This window comes from Neophocaena asiaeorientalis, unplaced genomic scaffold (assembly GCF_003031525.2).
Source record: "Neophocaena asiaeorientalis asiaeorientalis breed wild unplaced genomic scaffold, Neophocaena_asiaeorientalis_V1.1 scaffold46, whole genome shotgun sequence".
NCBI lineage: Eukaryota > Metazoa > Chordata > Mammalia > Artiodactyla > Phocoenidae > Neophocaena > Neophocaena asiaeorientalis.
Window position 1 is genome coordinate 14,436,633 of NW_020175393.1, and position 16,462 is coordinate 14,453,094.

The following is a 16,462-nucleotide window of genomic DNA, read 5'->3' on the forward strand; positions in this document are numbered from 1 at the left end:
GGTTGGAGAGGAGCTCTGGAGGGGGGAGAGGCGAGAGATTCGGGTGGGTCGGTGAGTGGAGAGGGGTCATCGTCAAAGTAAATTAGGGGCTTGGATGTAGGCGATGTCTGTTAGGCAAGAAGGATCTGGGAAGTGGAACAATCGACGCAGAGGGAAGGGCGGGAGTGTAAATACCAGAAGGCCTGGACGTAGGGGACCTCGGACCATTTACCCGTCCTGCGGCAGTAGTTCTCTAAATCGCGGAGAACATTGAAATCGAAAGTCCATTCAGGAGGCCATTTAGATTAATTGTCTAGAGGGTACTGTGGCCAGGCCTCGGTGGAATAGAATATGAGCCGCCTGCGGCAGCGGCGGTCTTGAGAAAAGCCGAGTTTTGTAAAGTTGGCCAGGAGACACCCCAGGAGTGTCTTAGGATCTGGTTTGGATTCTGAAGTACCCATGACCTCCCGTCTGTCCCCGGGTGAACAGAGAAAGAGAGAGACGTCTCTGGTCTCAATATCTGGTCACGGCGGATTGGAGAGCAGTCAGGCTGTTGGGACGTCTCCACAATCACCCGAGGCTCGGAGGGAAGACGGAGGAGTCCCTGACGCGGCCGCGGTTAAGGACAGGGAGTCCGGTGGGTAGAGATCCCGGGGGTCGAGGGGAACGAAGGAGGGACTTACCCTGCTTCTGCCGGATCGGGTGGGTGAGCGGAGGTCCCCGGTCGGGAGGGGTGGTCCTGCGGTAATTTGTGGGGCTGGGTACCCCTCCCGGGTTTCGGCACCAAATGTAAGGAATGGCACCAAAAACAGAGAAGAGCTTAAACAAGCTTTATTTGGGAACGCTCCCGGGCGAGGTTCACTGGTCCGAGAGAAAGGGGCCAGAGAAGTTGCGCCCCGGTGCAGGCACGAACAAAATTTATAGGGGCGGACGCAGGGGAGGTGCTTGCTGTGTGAAGCAGCCCTTTTTTGGTAATTTCTCGGGTGTTGTGGCAATGTCAGGTGTCGGTTGCATCAGCCTCAGAGCCGTTGGTTCCGCCCAGCGGTCTTGAGAAAAGCCGAGTTTTGTAAAGTTGGCCAGGAGACACCCCAGGGATGTCTTAGGATCTGATTTGGATTCTGAAGTACCCATGACCTCCCGTCTGTCCCTGGGTGAACAGAGAAAGAGAGAGACGTCTCTGGTCTCAATATCTGGTCACGGCGGATTGGAGAGCAGTCAGGCTGTTGGGACGTCTCCACAATCACCCGAGGCTCGGAGGGAAGACGGAGGAGTCCCTGACGCGGCCGCGGTTAAGGACAGGGAGTCCGGTGGGTAGAGACCCCGGGGGTCGAGGGGAACGAAGGAGGGACTTACCCTGCTTCTGCCGGATCGGGTGGGTGAGCGGAGGTCCCCGGTCGGGAGGGGTGGTCCTGCGGTAATTTGTGGGGCTGGGTACCCCTCCCGGGTTTCGGCACCAAATGTAAGGAATGGCACCAAAAACAGAGAAGAGCTTAAACAAGCTTTATTTGGGAACGCTCCCGGGCGAGGTTCACTGGTCCGAGAGAAAGGGGCCAGAGAAGTTGCGCCCCGGTGCAGGCACGAACAAAGTTTATAGGGGCGGATGCAGGGGAGGTGCTTGCTGTGTGAAGCAGCCCTTTTTTGGTAATTTCTCGGGTGTTGTGGCAATGTCAGGTGTCGGTTGCATCAGCCTCAGAGCCGTTGGTTCCGCCCCTCGGGAAGCGGGAAGACCGGGGCCGAGTGGTGTGGCAACGTCAGGTGTCGGTTGCATCAGCCACTTTGGCGGGGGTTCTATCTGGCTCCCTGGGCCCTTCCCCGGACCTGCTGGCCTTACAGTTAAAAAGAATCAAAATAAGTCATTGTCCAAGAAAAGCTGCAGCAGGAGAATCCAGCAGTTAGGGATATTATAAGTAGAGTCCAGAATCCTAACAGTCCAGTGTGTACATCATCTTCGTTCTTCAAATTTTCAGCATGTAACTCTTTTACGATCAGGTAGGTGATGGTGAGAAGGAAGGCGAGGAGGATGGCTAACAGCAGTGAACAGAGAACTGAGAGAACCTGGACTGGCCAGCGCCGGGCTTGGGCTCTGCCGCCCGCATCCGCGGAGAAAATGCCATTGCGTTTATCCGGCAGGGCGGGAGACCCGTCCCCATCTGGCCAGAGTAGCGAGTCCTTTCTAGGTTCCGATGACGCCCCGGCCGAGAACTCCACCTGCAGGTCACGGGCCACTCGGTTGCATACCTCCTCCTCGTCGACTTCACCCTCACCCCAACTGTCTCCGTGACTCGGGCCGTGGGTGAAGGTGGCAGCCTCCCACTGTCCCACCCCCTACGGGGTGAGGCTGTCTAAGCTCGGGAAGCTGGGACACAGTTGTCTTCCCTTCCCCGGGGGAAGGTGGTGGAGTTTTCTGAAGTCACTTTAAATGAACTTCCCGCACAAAGTTGCGTTTGACAGTCAACCTCCAATATGATACTTGAATAGCTTTCTAGAATCTTAAACAGATCACCGAGGAACATTAGAAACCTAGTGTGAGCAGGCTAGGCTTTTACCTGGTGGAGAGAAGGAGGGACTCTTGCACTATCCATTGGTAGTTCTGTGCTATTTTCTCTTAATTTTCACATAACATCGACCCCAACTCGTGTAGATTCTGCCACCCATGTGCAGCTAACATCCATCCAGTTCCTCTCATATCCATTGCAGGAATCTGCTCTAAGTAACGTCATCTCTCATTTGTAATTCTCCAACAGCCTCTGGATTTATCTAGAAGTACACACCCTTGATCTTCCATTCCCCACACCGTAGTCACAAAGATCCCTTTTGCTTAGATTCCTGTATTTTTTTCTCTTAAATTCTCATACATTTCCCTTAACCATTCATGGCCTTGGCTCACCCAGGCTTCCACCTTCATATTTTTTCTATACTACTCTTCCTTTCCTCGGCAACCACGTTGAATTTTTTCTGTTTCTTGTACTGTGTCTTTGCTCTTTTCCACCTCAGGACTTTACACATTTACCTACTACATTTACCAGAAACACGCATAATAATTTTCCGTCTCAACCTGCCTGGCTTTTCACCTATATGGTAACATACTACTTACCTTTTCCTCACTCCTCTGATCCTAGTTTAAATGCCATTTTCTTAATGCAGTCTTTCCGGAATCCCTTACTTCAAGGTACATTTAGAAGCTAGATTTCTTCTATTTTAGCACATGTCATACTAATAAATATGTATTTAATAGTTACAACATTTATAGAAACTATGTTTCCCTCCATTCAGCATCACACCCCTAGTGCTTAGCCCATAGTGACTGACTTGACTCCCACTGAGCCTTTCTGTGACTTGAGTAGGGACTAGCCTGAAAGGCAAACATCACTGTGGGTACGTGCCGTGGACATGGGACAGGCAAGGGCTAACCATGAGGGGTTGAGCAAGTCTGTGTTGGCAAGAATTGAAAGAGCAGTTTCAAGTAGTATGTTTTTTTTTGAACTTTTTGTTTTATGTTGGAGTATAGTCGATTAACAATGTTGTGTTAGTTTCAGGTGTACAGCAGAGTGTTTTAGCTATACATATACATGTCACTATTCTTTTTCAAATTCTTTTCCCAATTAGGTTGTTACAAAATATTGTGCAGAGCTCCCTGTGTTATACAGCAGGTCCTTGTCGGTTATTCATTTTTAAATATAGCAGTGTGTACACGTCAATCCCAAGTACTTACGGACTGGAATAAATGTACTTACAGATGGAGATAAGGAAGTAGTCCTGTCCTTAGGTGATGCCAACAATGATCATAAACAATGTAGGAGAAGTCAGTTTATGGGGTGAGAACGAGAGAGGAGGAATTATGCTGATGGTGTTGAGTTTACGGAATTTTCATAAGAGATATCCAATAGGCGTAGTTGCATCTTGAGCTGAAGAAATAAGGGAAGATCAGAGAGTTGGGATTCATTTCGTGTGATTGGAATAGTGCTTGTAAAATATGTTTACTCAGGAGAGTATTTTTATTTTATTTTATTTTATTTGCGGTACGCGGGCCTCTCACTGTTGTGGCCTCTCCCGTGTGGAGCACAGGCTCTGGACGCGCAGGCTCAGCGGCCATGGCTCACGGGCCCAGCCGCTCCGCGGCACGTGGGATCTTCCTGGACCGAGGCACGAACCCGTGTCCTTTGCATCGGCAGACGGACTCCCAACCACTGCGCCATCAGGGAAGCCCCAAACAAACAGTTAAATTTTTTGACTTTAGGATTCAAAAATGGGAAAATCAGTTCATGTTGTTTAAATTACTCTCTTGCTTTTATCTTTAGTACCCTCTTTGATGGGAAGAATGAAGAGAACCCTAGCAGGCACTGGGTTAAGAGGGATTCTTTGAACACACACACAGATGTGAGGCTCTCAGGGAAGAAGAGGTTGCTCTACTAGTGATGCTATGCATGACCAGCCTTGGACACACTTTGAAGAAGGGTGAAATTGCTTAGCATTTCTTTGTGTTTTCTTAGGAGTCCCCTCCTTTACAAAGCACTCAAGTCTCCATTAGCACAACATGTACCAACTAACAAAATCATCCATATCAAGTATAGAAGACTTGCTGTTTCACCTCTTCAAGAAATGATTGCATTTTTAAATGGGTCACTGAAGGAGGGAGACTCACAAAGTAAAAGCAATGGTGAATTACCAAGCATTCACAAAGAAGGTATGTGAACAGTGTTCTTCCCTCTTCCCCTAGAATCTTACTATATAGGACCCAACTGGGATGGAGTTGATGGTACTGGTAACCCAGTATATACCGATGCCCTCTGATTTCAGTAAACTTACTTATGTTAGCATAAAATCTCTGTTACTTTGGATAACTAGGCCTTATAGGAAAAAAGTCAAACCCGTGTTACATTGATTTTTTTTGCCATGTATTTTAGGCCATGTGTTATCACTGTTCCACTGTATAAATTAATGATGTCTCTTTATTTGTAATATTTAGAGAGATGTTATTTATTGCTTTTGATGCCGGAGGGAAAAGACATTATCTCACCGACTTAAAAATGTACCCTCAAATTACACCGTCCTACATGAGGGGTGTGAAGCACGTATGTCGCCTTAATTGGAATTTACAAATAACAGAAGGTGACAGCTGTCAAACACCAGTACGAGGAAAAGAATAGCATTATTCAAGTGTCAATTCCAAATTAGCGTATTTCCACTAGTAACAAAAACAACAAGTATATGTTCTCTAGATAACAGCTATTGCATCATATAAAAATTCATATTTATGTGCAAGAAGGAATTGCAAATTTTTCAACGTTTAGATGAAACCATGAACATACACAAGTCTCTTAGGTTTCTGAAGATACTGAAAATGTCATGAAGGTTTTCACATATGTTTTTCAAAAGCAGGTGACATGAGGGACACATAAATCATGATAACATGATAATATGAAGGTAATATTATATTCCCAAATTTGGTTGTTTTACTCAAAGATAGACTTAACTGTTAGAGCACTTGGTTTCACCTATGCTATTAAGGAATGGAGTTTGAGTTCAATTAGTAAACTATTGAAGTTCTAAACTACTGCTAAATCAAAAGTCCCTAGAGTTTTATTTGTTTGCTTGTTTGTCTTATTTGTTTCTAAGGTGATTGGAATTATTTTCTTGGGTGTGTGTTTCTACAGTGTTCTTGCATATTCAAGGAAAATACTTTTTCTATCTCAAGTAGCCTGAAATATGTCAAAAGAGCACATCCAATGATCTCCATCAAGACACATCCCTTGGCTGCTAATCCAACCTAAGAGTTATAAGTACAATGGTTTACAAAGGAGGGTACACAACCCAAGCACATGAAATCCAACAGGGTAAATACTGCATCCATTGTCTCCTACAGTAGTTGTCAAAGAAGAGTTTTTTCCTCCAAAATGAGACACCAGAAGTTACTTTCTTTTTAAGATGTTCCAGTACAATGTAAAAGTAATTACAATATTTAAGAAGGGCATAATATATATTGTAGTCTATATTAGGCATTTTGCATATTTACATATCAGTAATCCTCATGATAATATTATGAAATAGACTTACTACACTTAATTCACAGATGCAGAAATTGATGCTGAAGGAATGTAAATAACCTAATCCATTTATATAGCCAATAGGTGGCAGAAACCAAATCTGAACCCAGGTATCAGTAACTCCAAAGGCCATATTCATTTCATTATCTGATTAATATTAATTGCTATGTAATTGGACCTGCAGTAATAGAACTGTTCAAATGCTTTTAGGCTCTAAATCAATCAGTTGAAAACGTCAATTTTTTTAAAAATGAGAATTCTCAAAGTAAATCATGAAACGTATTATAGCCAAATCTATCATTCAGTGTAAGTGGAAAATCCACTGTTACTGCACAACACACACAGTACCTCATTGTTTCTCAAGGATCCAGATCATTATACTTTAATATCCTATCTACCTTGTCTTTCTGGATAGCCAGCCTAGACTGAGAACAAAGAATTTGACCAAGTCCTTAAACTGTCTCCCGTAATGATATAACTCACCAGGAACCTTATTTTTTAGTAAGATCACAGGTCCTTTCTTTATGATTTACTCCTGGGACCATCACAAACCTCTCTCTTGGCAACTCAGTCACTATCTCCAGTTGACATCAACCAAGACTCCATAAAGCATCATTTCAATCTTTCACTCTGAAAGTCCAACATGTTAAACACATTCTACAGAATCTATGTCACAAAACAGAAATAGATGATTCCTTTCATCATATATTGTTTGTACATAATACATATCATTTAAATTGTTTTTGTTTTACAAATATAAAGAATTTTAAATCACAGACAACTGGATAATTTAGGAATGTTTGGATCCACTGACCACAAATTTATGATCATCTTGTAGAAATTCCAGATATTTAGGAAAACAGATAAGAAGACCTTATTACTGCCTTGAGAAACTCAAATTATTTTTTAAAATACATGAAAAGAAATATATGACAATCAATGGAATAAATGCCATTACAGTTATATGAAAATAGTTCTTATATGTCTTCTGAATATATTTTCCCTGTAGCACAAAGTTCAACATTGAAGATTTTATATCAACATTTCTGGACTAGGGATTTTGTGGATCTAATAAGAAAAGCCCAGATGGTGGAAATTAAGGCAAAAACTAGTATATTGAGTACATTAATAAGGTTAGTATGCTTCATTTTCTCTAAACTTTTTAATTCTCCTTATTAAATTATAGAGAAGTAAATTATTACTACAATTAGTGATTTGGGATCCACAATATTTCCGTTTATCAAAAACCATACCACCTTGGATATAAAAATGCACAAAATGTATTTGCTCTCTACTGGTTGAGAAACATGGGGAATTACTTCCCTTTGGATCCTGAGAATGTCCTCTTCAGGAGCAAAATTTCCCCAATTAAGTTTGCCCTTATCCCTAAATTACTTTATTATTTTTAATCACCATAAAAACGAATTTTCAAATTTTCCAAAAAGTTTATGGGAAAGAAGTAAGAGGAGAATAGTAAATCCAAACTAAGAAAGCAACTGTAAAAGGATACCAATAAAAAGAGACATGGAAAGTTTCAAATTTTAACAAATTGCTTCTTGTTGAACTGTGGGGCCCAAACTATTCCACTACTTTTGTCCAAAACCGAGATACCATCTATGAAAAAATATCCTGCCAAGAACCCTCCCTTGGAGGCCTGTCCCAGGGACTCACTCATGCTCTTGCTGGGCAAGAAGGAATCAAGAATTTCCCTATCAGTTGACATGAGGGTAGTATTTCAGCCTGTCGCTAAGTAAAATTCATGTATCTGGTCTTGCTCAAATCATACAGTAAACAATATAAATAATTTAATTTTGCTATGAATAGCAATGATTATTAATGTGGGTCACCAAACCCATAAGCAAATCAGTTAAAACATCTTTTTGTTACCAGAACTCCTGATACTAAGAACAGAGAACATTTCATTGATTGTGTCCTCCTGTTCCATTACAAAGAAATAACAAATATGAGATTACTCCTTTATTCAAGGACTGAAGCCAATGAGAATGACTGTTTTTGAACCCACATTTTCCAAATTGGAAAGGGAACAATGGCAAAAAGGAAATGTTAGTTCTGATTCAGTAGGCGGCTTTATGAGCTAGGTCTTACTCCATGAAAAACATGGAAATTTCCTTTTAACCTGATTGTGCATTTAAGGTTGACCCCAGAAGTAAAGTTGAGCTTATTATTTTAAACTCTGTAACACTCATTCTTTTTTCCCTGCTCAAGATGGCAAGCACAATCCATAATTTAGGTTCTGTGACATAAAAGGTAATTATTGTCCAAATCCTCATAATCACTACCATTTCTTGAAAGCTTACTATGAATCAGGGACTGTGCTTTGAGAGTTACAATTTGGTATCTACAACAACCTTATAAGGTAGATATTATTTTTTACATTTTATAGATTAAGAGAGGGTAAATAACTTGCCCAAAATCAAATAGTAAGTCAAAGGACTAGAATTTTTACCCTGGTATGTTTAACCCCAAATATATAGTCATAACCACTAGACTTTGGTCAAGTCGTTATCATTTTTTTGGATTTCTCTTCTCTCAGCTATAAGGTATGGAGTTGAAAAATTTGGGGCAATTTTCAAACTTTGTAAATTTTTTTGAAATGAAATTGAATTTCTTTGAAATGAAATTGTGTATATAACCTTGATTTATAAAAATCAAGCTTCAGGAGAAGAAAAAATAGGTCTCTAAATCTTCCTATCCCTGTGGTTGTCTGGAAACAGTTTTGCAGTAATCTTGGCTCCTACAGAAAACCTATTTTGAAAATTACTAGATTACAGGACCTTTGGGGGACCATCCAAATTCCTTCCACAAATCACATGAACAAACTGAAGAATAAAAACCATATAATCATCTCAATAGATGCAGAAAAAGGTTTTGACAAAATTCAACACTCATTTATGATAAAAACTCTCCAGAAAGTGGGCATAGAGGAATCTACCTCAACACAATAAAGGCCATATACAACAAGCCCACAGGAAACACATTCTCAATGGTGAAAAACTGAAAGCATTTCCTCTAAGATCAGGAACAAGACAAGGATGTGCACTCTCGCCACTTTTATTCAACATAGTTTTGGAAGTCCTGGCCATGGCAATCAGAGAAGAAAAGGAAATAAAAGGAATCCAAATTGGAAAAGAAGAAGTAAAACTGTCACTGTTTGCAGATGACATGACACTACAGGTAGAAAATCCTAAATATGTTACCAGAAAACTACTCATCAATGAATTTGGTAACGTTGCAGGATACAAAATTAATACACAGAAATCTCTTGCATTCCTATTTTTACCAAAGATATTGATGAATTTAGTAAAGGATTTCATGGTGAACGATTTCATATGCGAACACTATTAGGCTGCTGAGAGAAAACGATGGGGTAAGGGTCCTTTCCCTTCCAGTAACTCACCACACTGTTCAGACACTGTAAACACTCCTTATCTGAGGACATTGTTTAGACACCTCCTCCCCCAAGAGACAAAAAGCATATGATACCAGATTTACTTTTGGCATAGCAAACAAAGAGGTCATGTTATTCCTGCACAAAGACTCTTGATCAAGATAATCTTACTGTTCTTCTCACCTTGGCTAAACTGTGGATAGGTTTTATTCCCTGTCAGCAGGCCGCTGACCTCCTTTTCCTTAAAGCATTTGCTTGAGAAAAGTTGCAATATAAATTGGGTTTGTTTTTGAGATGTAAATATTCTCTCAGTCTCTTCCTAGTTTTACAATCCAAGAATGTCTTTCTCAAGGACCTTCTCAAGGAATAGATGATACCCAAGTTTTGCTAGCCTCTTAGGTTGATGGCAGAAAAAAAAGTAGAAAAATAAGTATGACCCAGATTTTGAGATTTGGATGGAGATGAGAGTGTTTTCAAGGCAACAGACAATAAAGAATACAATGTGTGTATTAAGTGATGGCGAGAACAAATTTCAAATGATGAGAAGATACTCATGACTTCTATAAAACTTCATGGAATGTGCAAATGGGGAAGAAAGAACTCTATTTGGATAAATGCTTGAACGGATAATAGTGTCATCTGGAGAAAAGAAAGGGAGATTTTGCAATGGTAAGATAAGTCAGAGGAAAGTAACCAAATGAGAAATAAACTCAAGGTGAAGGAAATTGCATAGAATTGATACAGCAGAAAGAAGTGTAATTTAGGTGACTTTGAAGTGACAATGCTTTTCTGTGATCTCCAAATTGGAAACTATGCGCATGCCAAGTATAAAGTGAAATCTCCAAGGCTCTACCCACAAGAACACTCTGTAATATCAAGCACAGATAACAAAACTAATTAACGAGGCATAGTTCTTACTGAACAACTTAACATTTCAACCCAACCACAAGGCTATTTCAGAATAAACTGTTCACTAAAATGCCACATGCCCTTTGATCCAAATCTATGCTCCGCTGATATTCTAAGTAGTGACAGTCATTAGATTAGTGATAAAATTTTATTACATAGTGAGAATAATGAAAGTTATGTCTCTGTGTGAGACAAAAGTGGGGGAAAGAAAATCAAAGCAATGAGGTCACAAAAACACGGAGGAAGACAGAAAATATGACTTGGCTTGAAACTCTTGGTCATTAAACATTTCCTGACTTAAAAATCCATTAATATTTATGCCAGGAGTGAAAAAAACTGGGTATAGAATACGGCAGTGTTGGAACATTTCTGTGTGCAGCTAATACTTATCTGAGAATCCTCCCGTTCCTTCAGTCACTGATGTAACTCCTCTTGGTCATGGTCACAAAAGCATGTGGAGTGGAGCTGTTCACCAACATAAGGTCCCAGAATGTTCAGGGTAGAAGAAGAACCAGGACATGATCACCTTCTTTTTTCTTTCCCTTAACTATGTCACTTGGGGTTAAGGAAATGGCTTCTCCATGTTTGTACAAGGAGGATGCTCATCAAAACCTTTTATTTTTTCACTTAATCTTTAGTGCTTTCAGGGGAAGAACGAAAAGCCTTGGTGAAAAGTATATTTTCTTTTTAGTTATAGCATAATTTTATGTTCACAGTCCTATTGAAATACGGGATCCCCAGAACACAAAATGTTAAAAAAAATATTAGTCCTCTATACATCTCAGTGTTCCCCTTGAAAGTGAAGGAATTGGCTAGAAAGAAGTCTAATGCCTCTTCCATGCTCAAAAACCTCTAAAAATTAAAAAAAAAATATTGTGCATCGCTATGCTGATTATTATACTAGACACCTTCTGTGGCTGTTTACCAACAAGTAAAACAGCATTTCAATATCTGAATAATGATTATGATCATACCCAAGTGTACTAGGGAATAAGCACTAGGTGCTCTGATATGACAAGAAATTACAGGTGAGAGGCTGAAAATAAAGGAGTTAAAAACAAACCAACTTTTATTCTCGTTCCTTAACAGTAAGCCCTATGCAATCAATTTACCATTATAGCCCCTGGGAATGGGTACAGTGTCTTCCACGTAAGGAAGGAGAAGAATGTAATATACAGAAGTATCACATCCAGGAAAAAGGAGAAAGAGACAAGACAATTCCCTCCAGCCTCAGAAAAATGTGGAAAGAAGTTGAACAAGAGAAGGGAAGTTAGGGGAGAAGTGCCTGTGGCACAGGCTTCTCTTCAGAGCTCCCAACATGAGCAGAGAGAACATGGGAAAGATGGACTGATGAGATGATCAGTAGCATAGAAGCTTTAGCCCCACTTACACACTTAACAAAGAGATTCCACTAAGGCTAGTCTTGTACCAACCTGGGGTCAACCATGATCAGAGAAAAATAATGGCATATACACTTAGCTAGGCAAAGGAGAAACTTGACATAGACCTCCCCAAGCATCTCAGCTTCCATGAGACTCAGAACTTTCCATTTGCACTTGGAAATGTGGGAAGGGACACACAGAAGTTAGCTGAGAGTCTTGACAGATGTTGGCAGAAAAGATGGTACTCGTAGGAGCAAGTCGATTTTGAATTCAGTGACTTGCCAGAGCCTAATTAAATGGAAGGTGCAGTTATATCTCAGAGGGTCTACAATGCTGGTGAGACTTGAGGGTGGTCCTCATAAGTGGGAGGACTTGGCCCCCAAATGAGCTGAGAAAGAATAAACCGCAAGTTCACCAGTAGTAAAGTTAAAATGCAAAATATGGTCACATGAGGCCCCTCCCTCCATACATTCAGATGTGATCTTGGAGTTGAGGTGGGGAAATGAGTGCCACTCTGAAACACTATACATTTACTTAGAGGGACATTCTAAATTACTGTCTGAGGCCCAGTGCCCCAAGGGATGGACAGGGAATGGAGTTCTGCATTATCCAGGGGAATGGCTATCATGAGATTTATTATGTGAAATAGAAAGAAAATATATTATTTTTGTACATCTCAGTGTAATGTGAGTAAATGTGTGACTTCATAAGACAACAACAGGAAAATCAATGAACTGTCAAAGCTCAGTTTGGAAACCTCCTGAAGAGTGTTTTTTAAACATATGTTGCACAAAAGTCTGTAAGGTTCCATTTGTTAGATTTTACTATGCTTATTGTATTCAAAGCGCTGGTAACAAATTAAAAAAAAAAAAGCCATGTCAACCATATTTCAGTGAATAAAAAAGAAAGAAAATAAAATAAGTCAACTATACTTCAATAAATTAAAAAATGAAATAAAATATGCTTCCCTATCCAAGAATATAGGTATTATATAATTTATTTGATACTTTTTTATATTCAAATTGATTAAAATACATTATAGTTTATTTTTGAAGTGAAAAACCCTAGCTAAAGAAAATACCTTTTTCAACTGAAGTTTCTGTGAAACCATTTCACACTATACGTATTGTTTCATAGGAATCCATGATGCTTAAATCATTTATTTTTATTTCAAATTCAATATTATTGTTCATTTAGTGTTTTTACCTATGTTCTTTACTATTTTCAATCATTGTCATCAGATTTTGTCTTCAACAATCATCTCTCTATTTCTTTTATCTTGAATACCACTTTCTCCTTTAAATGTACCCCATTTTCTTCAAAGTAAGAAAAAGAAAAGAATTGATTTGGTGACTATTCTGTGTAAGGTTCGGTTCTAGATAAGGAAGTATTAAAAAAAAAAGAAAGAAAAAAAAAGGTAGCATTCATACAAACCTAGACCAAACTCTTAAGTAACCTAAACCGCTGATATTAATAAAGATTTTTAATATACTTTATAATAATTCAGAAAAACACTTCATCAATATTCAAGAAAAGCGTCAGATTCTAAAACCAGGAGGACTGAATCCCATCAATAGCTGCGTGAAACTATTTCTTTCTGGGAAGGAAGGCTTTTCCAAATGTCTACCTCATCATTTAAAAATGAACATTTTAAGTTGTGAAACCTGAACATACATTTTAAACAAAGTATATGATGCTCTTAACGAAGAGATTAGGAATAAGGGAGCAAGATTTCTTGGACTGCTTGTCTAGAGTCAAACACGGATGGACTAAACAAAGCCCTCTTTCAGTTTTTTGACTCAAAGAAATCCACTCAATGACAAGTAAGGTATTCTCCCTTTTTAACCAGGGGTATTGTGTTAATAATGACATGAACAAAAATCAATTTGCTGAAGACAATTTTAAATATCTAGAGACGTATTTGTGACGTGAAATGAGAGCAAAGCTGTGTTTGCCCTTCGTTTGTCAGAAAGGTCAAGTGTCTCAGAGCATTTAATTTAAAAAGAAAAAAAAAGTACACAAAACACAACACTATTTCACCAGTTGAAATGGCTCTGGAGTTTTCCATCAACTTCAGAAATTAGTTTCCAAGTGTTGCCTGCTTTCATTCAGTCTGCAACCAGCATGGAGCAGACCACCTGCTGTGAAATAAGGGTGTAGCGACCAACAGTTATTATAGCAGTAGCCTGAGTTTATTGCTTATTGGTACTAAGCTTAAATCTTTGTAATTGTGAATTACTGAGTTAGCTTAGATTTATGGATATGCACAATCATTTAGAATGGCATTCATCCCAGAAGGGTATTATCTAAACCAATTATCTTATAGTGACGCAGTTGCAATGCTATAGTTAGGGCTGTATCAGCATTTCCATTATAAAGTCCTATTTTCAGGGTTTTATAATTTGACCATAAAAATTCTCTCTTGAAACTTGGCAAACAAGGTCTGAGACATAGAACTCAGTTTTCTAAATGAAATAAAAAAAAAAAAAAATACACATTTGATCTATTCAGCCATCTGAATAGTAACAACAAAAAGTAACAACAAAAATACACCAACTATATCTAGACAGAATTAGAGAAAAGAACAATTACCTAAAACACCAAGGTGTAGAAATGGTCAATTTCTATCAATTACATGTTAAGTTCCTGTGAGGTTAAGAAGAACAATGGTTTGAAAGGAGGTTTGAAGATGCCAATGAAAATCTCACCAATGCTAATAGCAAACCAACGATTGGGGCAAGTCACTTCATCTCCAAGGATCAGATCTCTTATATGTGAGGCAGAGAGAATTACACTTGTGTAAAGGTGTGAGAATCCAGTAGAAACAAAGACTTTAAAATTGTAAAAGCAGTTTATAAGTATGCAATATTATTTCTTTGGCTGAGAATCGTTCCTTCTTCTACTGCCAGGTGTTACTGTCCACACTGCTTGTTTAGATTTATTACATGTGCATAGCTCCCCCCCAAACTCACGGAGTAGCGAATCTCTGTTTTTGTCTCCATTGTGTCACACAGTTATTTGTTCGATTCATGGAGAATTAAATTGGTTTTACACTCTCCTTTCACAACTGACAGTGGTTGCCTGACTTTATTTTGCATGGAGTCAGTGTTTCTAGTCAGAATTAATCCGCCCTAGAAACGTGACGACTGCCCTCTAGCGATCAACAGAGAACGTGCACGTGCCAGAATCTGTTTTTATGAGACAGGTCCATGGGAATTTACTTTTTATAATTTATAGAGCATATAAAACAAATCATAAGTCCTTAAAAATCTAAAATACTCGATACGAAAGAGGGAAGGTATTTCTCTGTGCTGTATTAACGCAAGTGATGAAGAACACAGGCTGTGATGACAGACTCCTTAGGGTCAATCCTGACTCTACTGCTTGCTAGCTTAATACATCGGCAAGATACCTAGTAACTCTGAGACCCAATTTCCCATCTATAAAATTGAGGCTAATGGTAGCAATTATATCTGAAAGTTATCATAATGATTATAGGAGATAATCCGTGAAAACCTTGGCTTCTACTAAGTATAAGAAAAATGTTCTTTCATTATGTTGTTCTTTCTGCTGTTCCATTCTGAGCATAATATTCTTTCCAAAATTGTCATTCATGAAGAGTATCCTCTTTCATGTGTTTTTCTTTGAATATTTTATTTAAACAAGCTTAAAGAAATCTAAAATTGATTTTTTAAAAAGGCGAATGTTGGGGGACCTTGAAGATGGCGGAAGAGTAAGACGCGGAGATCGCCTTCCTCCCCACGGATACACCAGAAATACATCCACACAAATAGAATATATGTCAGCTCTTTACCTTCAACACACTTATAATTCTTTCACTTATGATATAGAGATGTAATTAAGAGTCATTAAGGCCCTGGGCTTAGCACTGAACAGAGTAAAGACGTGGTCTTTACTATTCAGAAATTTACACTCACCTGGGAGAAATATGACATACCGTGCGGGCACTTTAGAGTCGGAGGCATAGAAGGTGAGCTCTGGCAGGAACTGGATTTCAATTCACTTGCTGTGTAAACTTTGGAAAGTTTCTGAACGTTTCTGTGCCTCAATTTCCTTATCTACATCATGCAGAGGAACGTCCATAAAGTATGTGGTATAGTAACTGGAACATTCCAGATGCTCAGTACATGTTAAACAATGCTGTTTTAACCATTGTCTTTCACACTATCTTGGATTCTAATGCTCACCTAAAATAGATAAATGTTGCCTACCCACACTTTTTTAGTGTTTGCAAACTGGGTAATGAAACGTCTAAGAAGCCCACCTCATTAGAATGTTTCCATGGCAGACAGAGGATCCTATCCATGATACTCAGCGAGTGAGGAATTATGATTTTCATTTGCTGGGGGTGGGAAAATCTAGACTCAAATAACTTACAACCTCCAAAATGTACAGGAGACCCCAAATTTTTCCACTTCTCAATGATAATCTCAACTTTCCGGGTCTTCTCACACTCAGAACAGAAAGGATCACATACACAGTTGAACTCTCAGATATGTTAAATTTGCTGAGAAGTATTTTATGGCTCGAGAGGAAGGAGGATTATTTTTTATAAAATCTGAAGAAAGGTGGACTTTTTCCTAGTGATCTGTTTATTTAAGGGGTAAGTTCTGAGGTCAAAACTTGAGTGAATTCTCTATGTGAGACAGTTTTGTTAGAAAGAAAACAAGAGATGCTATAATTTAGGAAAGATGCCATTCTACAAGACAGAATCTAGA

At 39.3% G+C, this 16,462-nt stretch overlaps 1 pseudogene; it reads right to left on the reverse strand.

Moving 5' to 3' along the window:
• Positions 1–3,878, reverse strand: part of LOC112413903 (ADP-ribosylation factor-like protein 6-interacting protein 6 pseudogene) — a 7,759-nt pseudogene extending 3,881 nt beyond the window's left edge.
• Positions 3,879–16,462: the final 12,584 nt, after the last annotated feature.